The following is a 12,032-nucleotide window of genomic DNA, read 5'->3' as shown; positions in this document are numbered from 1 at the left end:
CGTAAGTGTGCACCACAAGCACATACAAAATAGTACACATAATCTGGGGGAAAAAACCTCTCCTACCGAGAGTAAAAAGTGCCCCAGTGTCCTAGTGATCACCCGCACACTCCCATATGAGCGTAGGCGTAAGTAAGGCGTGTGAGATACCCAACAAAGAGAGAGAGACTAGAAAAGGAGAGAGAAATACTGAAAGAGAAAGATGGCAGCCATGAAAGCTGAGAAAGAGAAAATATGGAGACTTGAGAGAGAGAAGATGAAGGAGACTTGTATTATGTCAAAACTTGCTACAAAATGATTGGTACCTTCACCTTTTATACATGCCTCTATGTACCTTATTTCCCATCTCTCACATTCCATCCCTACTCAAAAGAAGTTTTTGTCCTCAAAAACATTGGTGTACTGTTTACAATGGCCGAATGTAAAGGAAATCAAAGTACTACTCTGTTACAAGTGGCTACAAAAATAGAAAAAGCACTAATACATACTAAGTAATGGATGGAGTTAGAAGTGGAAAAGCAAATAGACCATATGGACATCCATTTGAAATTATAAAACTGAGAACTAGACCACCATAACTCCAAAGAAGGACACCTGGCAAACAATAGATAGCTTGCTGTCTACTATAGACCCTACTATAGTAAAATTAAGATACCTTTTGATGGCCACATCCAAATCAAGTGTGCTATGAGTTAAAAGAAAGTGCATTGAACATACTTTCAGCCCAGATAGGTGTGACTCCATTGTAATCAGATTCAGAATTAAAACTGAGCCAAAACAGAGAGCTGTCTACAAATTGTCTACAGTAGAATAAGAGATAAAATGACTAGTCTTCAACCAAATAAACCTCTGGAAGATCAACATTTGGACCCCAATATGGATGTTAGCCTAATGAAGGTGCAAAATCCTACCCATAACCTCCTGGATCAAAAGGTATACCATCATAATAATGATCAAGAAGAGGAAAATTGTCATCAAACTCATAATCTTGACCACCCGGGTCAAATGGGTAGGAAGAAAGATCCCCACAATCATAACTATAATCATATCCATCATCCATCAAATTATAGCCATCATGAGTCTCATGCACATCTTCATTATCAGTATACCAATGATCAAAATCATTATCCAAGTCTTCATAACCATAATCATATGCATAACACTCATCTTCTAGTTGGTGTAGACCCTAATTGAGTGTGAGCAAATGCATATCCTCAACTAATCCATCATAAGCATGATCAAGAACTCCAGAGTCTTCATTTTTAGCATTCTCATACTCATCCTCAAATGGTCCATAAGACTGATCACTTACCAAGTGATCTTCATATACATTGTCTTCTACTAAAGGATCATCTTGCTGATCAGCTAGGTCTTCTTCGTACGGTTAGTTTTCATGATCTTCATCTTGATTAAGTGGAAAATGATGCTCTATAAGATCATCACGAGGTTTCTCCAAGACTCTAAAACCCTCAACATAACCCTCCACATCTGTGAGTGACTCATGTGATTCTTCAACTAATATGTCATCATCTTGTACATCTTGCTCTTCATTGTTCCCTTCTTGTACATCTTTTTGGTTATTGTCTTCTTCTTGCTTATCTTCTTGTTGATCATGTTGCTCATTATCCCCTTCTTGTTGTTCAACTTGCTCAATGCTCTCTTCTTCATCATCAGCACCTTGAAAAGAACTCATCATTACATTTGGGTGATCATGAGGTATAAACTCATTGGGATACATGATACCATGGTAGTTATGAACTTGTTGATGATCAAAGCTAAAAGAGTACGGATAAGCATGACCATTATCATCACGTCCATAAGAACTAGACTCTTGAATTAAGGAAGGTTCACAAATATAATCATAACTATGTTGCTGAAAAGATGGTTGCTCATACGCATAAGCATGTTGTCCATGATAGCCATTCTGCTGCCAAGGTTCAACGGAATGATACTCTGTATTATGACATGGTGCATCATATCTATAAGCATTAACATGCTCTCCAAATGTACTTGCATACTGCTCATGTTCATTTGCATGTTGTTGCTACCCATATTCATAAGATGTATGCAGATCATAGTGTATCGCATCACCATATCCCATGTTGGCCATAAGCATAAGCATCAAGGGCATAATGCCCATGAGAATACTCATCATGTTGTTGATAATACCCACAGTGATGAAAATCCATACTTGATTCAAGTCTTGCTCTATTTTCTTTGTCCGCCTTCATAAGAGCAATATAATGATCAATTAATGCTCCAAGTTTATCAATATTAGCTTGTGTTTGAAGCCAACCTTGTTCAATGAGCTGGAGTTATTGATCTCAATTGCCATTGTAATCAAGTTGCTTTCAGAATCTGAAAAAGCAAGCACAACCAGAGACGACAGCAAGATTAATGTCTCGAGGTATGTTCGATAACAGCAAATGCAGTCACTTCAGCCATGTTTATGATTTCTGGTATGATGGATCTGTCGTACAGTGCAAGCAGTGGCAATGGAGGCCGGTAAATACAAGAGGAAGCAAGTCCCAGATACAATAGATTTTTCCTCAGAATTTCAGGTGTCAACCTATTGCCAACCTTGGAGGCACCTTATTTCTCTTGGCACTCAAAAGGAAGAGAAGAGACAGTGACTGACTCCTAGTGGCTTCAACTACCCTTGTGCTTTCTGAGATACTGTTCATGCTTCTGATTCTTAGAACATACTTCTGTTCTTGTCTTGCACATGGTGAATTGCATCAATAAGCTATGTCAACTACTAAGATCAGCGTTGGTGCCTCTCCTACAAGTCTCTAATTGGTGCAAGGCTTTATGTCAAAGAGCATGAGTTAGATTCAAATATGAGAAAGATTGACATGGCAGGCTCCTTTGATCAGATAAAACAAGCAAGAAGCTCTGTACCAGCTGGTTCATCTCTGTCAAGTACCAAGATCATCCCTGTTGTCAACCAAGTTGAATGTCATCCAATATGGCAATAGAAGAACCTCACACTCATTCAATAGAGGGGCATTTTGTACAGCCTCTAGACTCATTCAACAAAAGGGCATTTCGTACAACCTCCCAATTCTTGTAAAGAAGCTCTAATATCAATGTAGACCCTGTTGATCTCACCAACCAAGACCGAAAAGCACCAAATCTGAATTAAACAGCTGAAATACCATGTAGGCACAAGAAAACTAATCTGCTGGACACCAGATCTTGTGATAGATCTCTCTGCAAAAGCCTTGAATCTCAGAAAAACAGCATAGAACAGCTATGGAACCCTTCAAAAGGTCTGAGGACAGCATCATGCAGGTAGGAACAATGTTGCCCAGATTGCAACAATTTTGCCCAGCCCTGGACAGCTATGCTCCATCTTAGGACAGCTATGTTCAATCTTTGAATAGATTCAGGTGCTTGGAGAGGCTGTCAGACAAGATTCCTGAAAGCCTTTCAAGTGGGGAGGTGATGCGAGTATTATTCTTGCTTATTCAAACACCAGTTGATGCAACTCTACCTATTCAGCTCAAAGATTTAAGGATCTTTGCCAAAGTTCGAGTCATACATAAGCTTGCTGAAGACATACCATGTATTGCAGATGTAACTGTGGCCCTCTTAGCTGAGCCAAAATGAGATAAGGTACAAACTGAAACTCATTGGTGGAAGTCTATCTGGTATGCCAGGTATATCAGATGTAATCAAAAATATTGTTGAGAATGCTGTATCTGACACCTTGGAATGGCCTCAAAGGATAATAGTACCAATTGCCCAGACTCCTGTTTATTTGAGTGATTTGGATCTGAAACTTCAAGGAAGACTGAGGATTACATATTTGAAGGGGCTCTCATTAAAGAACATAGAAATGATTGGGAAATCAGACCCATATGTCATTGCCTATGTTTGTGTTCTGTTCAAAGATCATTCAGAAACTGTTGAGAACAACTTGAATCCAGTATGGAACAAGGTCTTGGAGTTTGATGTAGAGGACCAAGAAACACAGGCACTTGTACTTTAGGTGATGGATGAAGACAATCTGAAGGCAAATAAATTGATGGGTCTTGCAAAAGTTGCTTTGGCAAAGTTGAAGCCTGAAGTTCTCTTTTGGCTCACCTGATGGATCTCTGTGTGCTCTTCCTTCAGGCTTGAAGAAGGTGCAGCATTTTCCTGTTCAATGTTTTGACAAGGAATCTCTGGATCATCCAGATGAGAAGCTTGGATCCTGTACAATATCAGGTTTAGATGGTGCAACAAATTCAGAGGTCGCACTTACTGATAAGGGTGTTTGTATTGCTTAAGGTGCTGATGATGGAGAAGGCAGGATAGATACTGGAGAACAACTGGAATTTGAGATGATGTCATCTGGTAAAAGGGAGCCATTTTCTTACAAAACTTTGCTTAGCAGTATGAATTTCGAGAGCAGCAGTATGCCCAGCAGCTTCGAACGAAAACTCTTGAACAACTCCTTGAAGTGAAGTTAAAACAGCAAGATGAATTGAACAAGCAGAAGCAGAGCTCTGACTGAGATGGTGATGGTTTTGAGGATGAGTTCATCGGCTCAGAGGGCTCAGATTTTGGAGTTGCACCGGTGAAAACCCCGGATGAGATTGATGCAATGCCTTCATCATTTCAAAAGGTGGGAGGGATCATGAGGTCAGAGGGTTTAAAAGGAGAACGGGCGTATCAGGCTGAATCACTTGACAACAGCCCTAGGACTGCTTCTCATGTTGTTTTAACCCATGCAGATGCTGCAGTAACTCCTGAAGCTGTGTATGATGCTCTACATGCACAAGGAATTGCAAAAGACATCAGAGACATAGAGGAAGATCGGTCAGTTGGTTTTGAAGAGAGCTCTTCCTCGGTTGAGCAGCCTGGAGACAAGCAGGGGAGAATGCCCTTCAAAATGTTCTTATGGCATCTTTGATAGTTTTAGAAAAATCTATGATGAAATTTCTGAAAAGTTTTCAATGCTGCCTGTCTTCTTCTCGAGAATGTCCATTGGTCACTCCAGTGCTCCCTGCCATGTTTGTACCTGGGTACCTGAAGTTCTTGGATTTGTATGACTGAAGAGGAAAAACTAAATGAAATGTGACTAACTAGATCATGAACCTGAGCAGCTCTAGTACCACTTATCAAGGAGAGGACTAGAGAGAGAGAGAGAGAGAGAGAGAGAGGAGAGAAGACTGCAAAAGAGAAAGAAGAAAATGTGTAAAAGAGAGAAAGAGAGTGATGAGGAGAGAGAAAGACTAGAAAATGAGAGAGAAATGGCAGCCATGAAAGCTGAGAAAGAGAGAAGATGAAGGAGACTCCAGAGAGAGAAGATGAAGGAGACTTGTATTATGTCAAAACTGGATATAGAATGATTGGTACCTTCACCTTTTATACCTTCCTCTATATACCTTATTTCCCATCTCTTACATCCTTCTCCGACCTCTTTGAAACAATGGAGACCCATTTCTGTTATGGGTTCTTTGTATAAAATCTTCTTTAAAATCATTGCCAACAGATTGCAAAAAGTATTCCTGCACTTGGTTCATCCACATCAATATGGTTTCATTAAGGGATAGAATATAATGCATAACATTTTGAATGTTCAACTGGGGATTGATTATGCCAAAGCCTCACGCTAGCAAGTTGTTATGCTTCAGCTTGATCTTGAAAAGGCATTTGATCATGTCAACTGGTCTTTCTTGCGGAAGTTGATGTCCAACATGGGATTTGGTCCTTGCATGATTTCTCTTGTTGATACCATTAGTCAAGGTGTTGTGGCTCATATTACACTTAATGGAGGGATCATAGATGAAATTGCCTTGTCTCGGTCTCTTCAGCAAGGCTGCCCTCTCAGCCTTTTGCTATTTGCTTTGGTCACTCACCCAATGCTCTCATTGTTAGATAAGTTGGCTGATCAAGGTGACATTGTTGGTTTGTCTCTTCCTAGTAGTGCCCAACTTTTGGGTCAATCGTTGGCTGATGATTCCTTTATGTTTATTAAGGCTAATTGCACTAATGTTAATCGAGCAATGGTTACGTGGAATCTCTTTGCTTTAGCATAAAGACTTCATATTAATGCTCAAAAATATACAGTGCTTTCTTGTACAAAGAATGATTTGCAAGCTTTGGGTTGGCATGGAGTTGTGATTTCTAAAGGAGATATTACCTGACACTTGGGTTATCCTATTGGTGTGGATGTAGCTCCCCGTGCCTTGAATACATACCTATGGACACAAGTTGAGAGACCGCAGATTATAGGCTCTCACGAATGATCTACAGCAAACCATCAGTATCACATGAGATTATGATAGGAAAGTTTGTAGCACCCTCCATGATGACAGAGGCTCTCTTCCAAACCATCAACTTTATACACAGAGAACAAGGCATGCACCCAGGCAGATTACCTAGAAGAGCTCGCAAGGCTTCCAGACAACAAGAGCAAGTAGGACGTGAGAGCTCATGATATACACAAAGAGAGCAGTGGCTCACATGATATGGGATCGACATGGAACCCCCTCCCCCCTTTCCTACTTCTAGTATGACCTTAACTCTCCCTCTATACACCTCTCTCACATTGAGAGGAACATGGTGACCATACAACAAGATCTCTATCAACTACATATCTAGCATACATGGATCTTACCCCATTAGCACCTCCCCCTGAAGATTGTTGAAACTCACCTGGAGTGAGCAGCAGCTCGAGTGAGAGTAACACACAGAGAGAGAGAGAGAGAGAGAGAGAGAGAGAGAGAGAGAGAGAGTGAAAGTACCATTCAATTTGGGTGTACCAACAATGTGTTGATACACGAAGAATAAAATGTATTTATACTTAGGACACGTAAGGGTGCATTCACATGTACAACTAAATAATGCACGTGTACTATACACGGAGGTGAAAAAGTGCCTTTATCCCAACAATCTCCCACTTAAAGGTCTGATGTGAACCTCTAATGTGAACCTCTAACCAACTCCCACTAGTCGTATGCAATGCTCATGCTGAGATTTGCTTAGACTTTAAGTGAGAACATCTGCAAGGTTGTCCTGTGTTTTGATCTTGGTCAATGTGATTAGAACATCTTCCAAAATCTTTCTGATAAAGTGATATCGCACATCTATATGCTTTGTGCGTAAATGATATATGGCATTCTTAGCTAGATACACAGCACTCTGGCTATCATATCCCAATATACAGCAGTATCCATAGACATGCCGAGATCATCTGCAAGTCTGCTCAACCATATAGCTTCCTTAGAAGCTTCAATAGCTGATATGTATTTAGCTTCAGTAGTACTCAGTGCTACGATGTTCTACAACCTGGAACACCAAGAAACGGCCCCACCAGCATTTGTAAAGACATACCCGCTAGTGGACCTATGAGTGTCCAAGTCACCTGCCATGTCTGCATCACAATAACCCTACAAACTAAGTGCACCCTGCTCATAGCAAATACACTTTCTTTGTGTACCCTTTAGGTATCGAAGAATACACTTGACAGCTTCCCAATGTGGTTTGCCAGGATTTCACATAAACCTGCTGACAACTCCCACTGCATGAGCAATGTCTCGATGAATAGCAACCATAGCATACATAAGAGAGCCACAAGCAGATGCATAAGGGACTCCCTTCATAACATTTGCTTCCACGTCACCTTTTGGGCTGTTAGCTTTACTAAGCTTAAGATAAGGAGGTAAGGGTACCCCAAAAGGCTTAACTTCAGCCATGTTAAATCTGTCCAGTACCTTCTCAATGTACTTTTCTTGAGATAGAAACAGCAATTTCTGCATTCTATCCCTGCGAATCCTCATGCCCAAAATATGCTCTACATTCCCCAAATATTTCATGGAGAAGGCTGATTTCAGCTGATCTTTGAGAGCATCCAAGCTCGCCTTTCTTTCCCAACTAGCGACATATCAACCACATACAAATCAAGTATGATGGGGCTGCCATCTGTATCCTTTTTCACGCAAAAACAATGATCTGCATGGTTGCGTGTAAACCCATGAGAGAGCATAAAAGTGTCAAAAATCTTGTACCACTGCCATGGTGCTTGCTTCAGCCCATACAAGCTGCGTTTTAGTTTACACATCAATTGCTCGTTTCCAGGAACTACAAAGCCCTCAGGCTGTTTCATGTAGATTTCCTCATCAATATCACCATGCAGAAAAGTTGTTTTTACATCCATTTGGTACAGCTCTAAGTTCAATACAGCAGTGAGAGCAAAATGCATACGTAGAGTGGTCATCTTCACAGCAAGTGAGAAAACCTCTTAGAAGTCAATCCCTTTCTTCTATGCATACCCTTTAGCAACCAATCTTGCCTTGTACTTGGGTTTCCCTTCAACTGTCTTTACTTTGTAAACGCATTTATTTGGAAGAGGCTTCCTTTGGGCAACGACACAAGATCCCAAGTATCATTAGCATACAAAGATTTAATCTCTTCCTGCATAGCTAGCTCCCACTTATTACTGAATTTGTATAACATGGACTCTTTATATGTAAGAGGCTCACCCTCATCTGTAAGTATCACATAGTGCAAAGAGGGGTCATACATATGTGGTTGCCTTCTTATACGTGTAGACCTATGTACCCAATTATCTATATTTTCAGGAGTTGGGTCTACATCTGGAGATATGTTATTTTCAGCATTTATTGGTTGCTTTAAGCTATTTTCAGCATGCTGTTCATGTTGTATAGCACCTTCATTTTCATTACCAGCACCTGCATTTTCATAATCAGCAAGTCTATCTTGCTGTCCATGACCTCCTTGTGCTTCTATTTGCTGTCCATCATCATTTGGCTCAAAAATAACCGGCTGAAAATCAATTTCAGCCTGTGGTACAGCACCATGAGGCTCTTTATTTGAAGTAATAGGTGGCTGCAAATTCTAAAATTTGACCTTTTTCATGTCTTCGTTAGAGGCTAAAGTACCTTTCAACAATTTTGCCTCATTAAACACAACATTACAGCTGCAAATAATTTTCTTGGACTGAGGTAACCACACTCTGTAGCCAAATTCACCCTCATTGCCATAGCCCATGAAAATGCCTTTGGTGAATTTTGGAGTTCATTCCTCAGCTCGTCTCTAACATGCACAAAAGCATCACAACAAAATATGCATAAATGGTCATATGAGGCCGATTTGCCAAACCAAACCTCCTCAAGGATACCATTATTTAAGGACCTGTTTGGAGAGCGGTTGCAAATGTGAACTGCGGTTTTAATTGTCTCTCCCAAAAATTCATGAGGGAGATTAGCAATGGATAGCATGCACCGCACTCTTTCACATAAAGTCCTATTATATCTTTCAACCACCCCATTTAAAGAAGGGCTGTAAGGAGCTATAAGCTCCCTCTTAATTCCATGAAAGTCACAAAAAGACTTGAATTAAGTAGTTGTGAACTCACCCCCATTATCAGTTCTCAAGCATTTCAGCTTTCTACCTGTCTAAGTGATCACAAATGCATGAAAAGTTTTAAAAAAAGCAAACACTTCACTTTTCTTTTTCAACAAATACACCCAAATCTTCCTGGAACAATCATCAATAAAAAAAACAATTTATGCAACACCAACCAACAATTTCATGGGCATACTACATACATCAGAATGCACTAAGTCCAAGACATTGAACTTACGAGAGACACCAGAGTAAAAGGAATTTTTCATTTGCTTTCCAAACTGGCAGTCATTACAAAAGTCAAGTTTAGAGCCTTTTCCATCAACCCTCTTCAAAGAGATAAGGACATCAAGTCCTTTTTGGCTCATATAGCCTAATCTCTTATACCATAACTCCAAATGACAACCAATTTCAACAACTGCAAGAAACTTGCCATTCAAAGCTTTACCATACAAACAATTCAAAGTGCCCTTCTTGGTTCCTTTTGCAATCAGCATGGAGCCCTTTTTCAATTTCCACGAACCACCACAAACAGTGTAGTATAACCATGCAAGTCAAGTTGATTAACAAATAGTAAACTCTTCTTGATGCCAAGCACATATCTAACATCTTTCAACACAAGCTCTTGCCCATTATCTAAAGACAAGTGTACAGTGCCAATCCCATCAATGTTGCAAGCATGGTTATTTCCAAGGTACACTTTTCCATAACTGCCTACATTGAACATAGCAAAACACTCCAAACAAGGAGTTACATGGAAAGAAGCACCAGAGTCTACAATCCAAGTCTGAGTGACACCATCATTAACTGACAAAACTGCATCAATCACATCAGCCTTGGTAATCTGCATATCCTATATATGACATACAAGGGCATCATAATCAACTACACATAATACATCAGCCTTTGTATCTAAAAGCTCCTCTATGACTACACTGGAGGCCACATTGGCCTTTTCCTTGCCTTTGGCTGCCTATGATGCATCTGTTTTATCCTCTTTCTTCTTTTTGTCTCTTGTATTTTTCTCTCTCTTATTCCTTCTTGTAATACATGCAATCAGGCTTCTTGTGGCCCTTCCGACTACACTAATAGCAAGTAATGTCACTCTTTTCCTTTCCTTTGCTCTTGCTTCTATTTCTCTGTCCAGCATTTGCATTTTTCCTTTCAGTCCTACCTCTTACATTATAAGCTGAGTTATTGCCTTCTCACTAGACAAACGTCTAATTTCTTCATTCAAGATTGAGCCCCTCACACCATCATATGAGAGATTGGGGTTATTGCTAAGAGAAACCACCAAGGTCTCCCAAGAATCAGGTAGTGTCATGATCAAAAAGATCGCCCTCAACTTATCATCAAAATCCAAATTTGCATCCTTGAGCTGATTTAAAATGCCAGTAAATGCACTCAAGTGCTCAGTTGCAGGCTTGGACTCATCCAGTCACATATTCACCAACTTGCGCATTAAATGCACCTGATTAACAGGTGTCGTGACCTCATAGGTAGTTTTCAGCTTCTCCCATATTTCATAACCTGTATCTAAACCTTTAATGTCTATCAAAATGTCATCAGTGGCATCCATCTTTATGTAAGCCACAGTCTTTTTGTTAACTCTAACCCAATCTGCATCAAACATTTGTGCGGGTTTATCTTCCTGCAAAGCATCTTCACAATCCTTTAAGAACAATATGCCCTGCATACGGTCTTTCCAAAGGTCAAAGCCATGACCATCAAACCATTTGATTTCCATCAAACTCCTAATATCTGAATTGAAAGAAGTTGCAACCATTTTTATCACGACCACAAGAGTAAATGCACCGAACTGCAGAAGCACAAGCTGAACCAGCATATACATTGTTGTTCTTCCCCAAACAGTAATAAATCTCTGCTGTTTATACATAAACCAGCCACCACACGGGTAAATACTGCAGAAATTTACCAAATTCTACACAAAACCCCAAAGTTCCAAGTCCAACAATGCATAAATGTCAGCCAATCTGACCCAGCTGAGCAAAATTTTACCAATGCATGAAATGCCCCAATTTTTCGGGTCCAATGTCAAGAAATTTTACTCGAAAAGAGTAAAATTCTGACAAATTTGGCAAAATCCCTAATTTGATTGAGGTCAAAACACACAATGTCTACAATTTCTGACCTGAATGTCATTGCCAGGCATAGACGAGATCAAATCTGGGAAAAGCCCCAAATTTTCAGGCCCAAATTTGCACAAAATTGATGATTGTGCTTCCAAAGGGCGAACCCCCGTTAAGGCAAAGGGAAAATTCATAAATTAGAGAAATTTCTGATTTTTTTTAAAAAGGGAGGGGTCTGTTGACCCACTAGGGCATCGCATGGCCCGTCTACCGGCAACCTATCACTGCAGCCTGTTGCCCGCTGCCCGACCATCAGGTGCGTCTATTGCCTGCTGCCCGCTGCACCTGCTGCCCGCTAGTCGTTGCATTGGCCTGTCACGCCTGCTGCCGTTGCCTGCTGCAGTCGCTGTGCTACACACTGAATGCTGGACTGGTCCACGCTGCTGCCTGGTCGCCTACCGCCAGGTCCACACCTGGTTGTTGCCTAATCGGCTGGACTCGACTGGCCATCTGCCTCGAGCTGTTCTCTGCTCGACTTGTTCGCGACCTGACTGCCGCCTATCAATCTTGCAACTAATAGCT

The 12,032-nt window shown here is 40.6% G+C and overlaps 1 protein-coding gene and 1 pseudogene across 3 annotated transcripts in view; one reads left to right on the top strand and one right to left on the bottom strand.

Annotated features, from left to right (window-relative positions):
• The window catches only part of LOC148032867 (uncharacterized), an 89,308-nt gene that overhangs the window by 36,655 nt on the left and 40,621 nt on the right, over positions 1-12,032 (bottom strand). The gene's annotated exons all lie outside the window — the stretch shown is intronic.
• Positions 3,256-4,501, top strand: LOC148032869 (calcium-dependent lipid-binding protein-like; annotated as a pseudogene).

Source organism: Lygodium microphyllum, chromosome 8 (genome assembly GCF_053477565.2).
Source record: "Lygodium microphyllum isolate KBCC chromosome 8, Lygodium_microphyllum_v1.1.10, whole genome shotgun sequence".
Classification (NCBI taxonomy): domain Eukaryota; kingdom Viridiplantae; phylum Streptophyta; class Polypodiopsida; order Schizaeales; family Lygodiaceae; genus Lygodium; species Lygodium microphyllum.
This window is presented reverse-complemented; position numbering and strand designations above follow the sequence as displayed.